The sequence below is a fragment of the Melanerpes formicivorus genome, unplaced genomic scaffold (assembly GCF_026170545.1).
Source record: "Melanerpes formicivorus ecotype bairdi unplaced genomic scaffold, bMelFor1.0.p_v2 SCAF_350, whole genome shotgun sequence".
Taxonomy (NCBI): Eukaryota; Metazoa; Chordata; class Aves; order Piciformes; family Picidae; genus Melanerpes; species Melanerpes formicivorus.
The window spans coordinates 79754-80000 of NW_027142702.1; positions in this window are offsets into that span (position 1 = coordinate 79754).

Here is a 247-nt window from a genome sequence, read left to right on the forward strand (position 1 = left end):
TGTCTCCTCTAGCACGTCCCGGTGCTCCCGTGGCAAGGCGGGGAGAGAGACGAGGGCCTTCTCCCCGCCGGGCGTGTCGGTATCGCTCGCTTCCGCTGCTGCTGCCTGAATCGTGCCCGGGATCTGGCAGCCAGGGGCCGGCCTCGGGGGCGGGGGAGCCCCAGCCGGCCTCTGTGGCCGCGTGGAGTCGGGAAGCGTGTGCTTGCGTGCGCACGCGAGGGAACTAGCCGCGTCAGCGGGTTGCCGG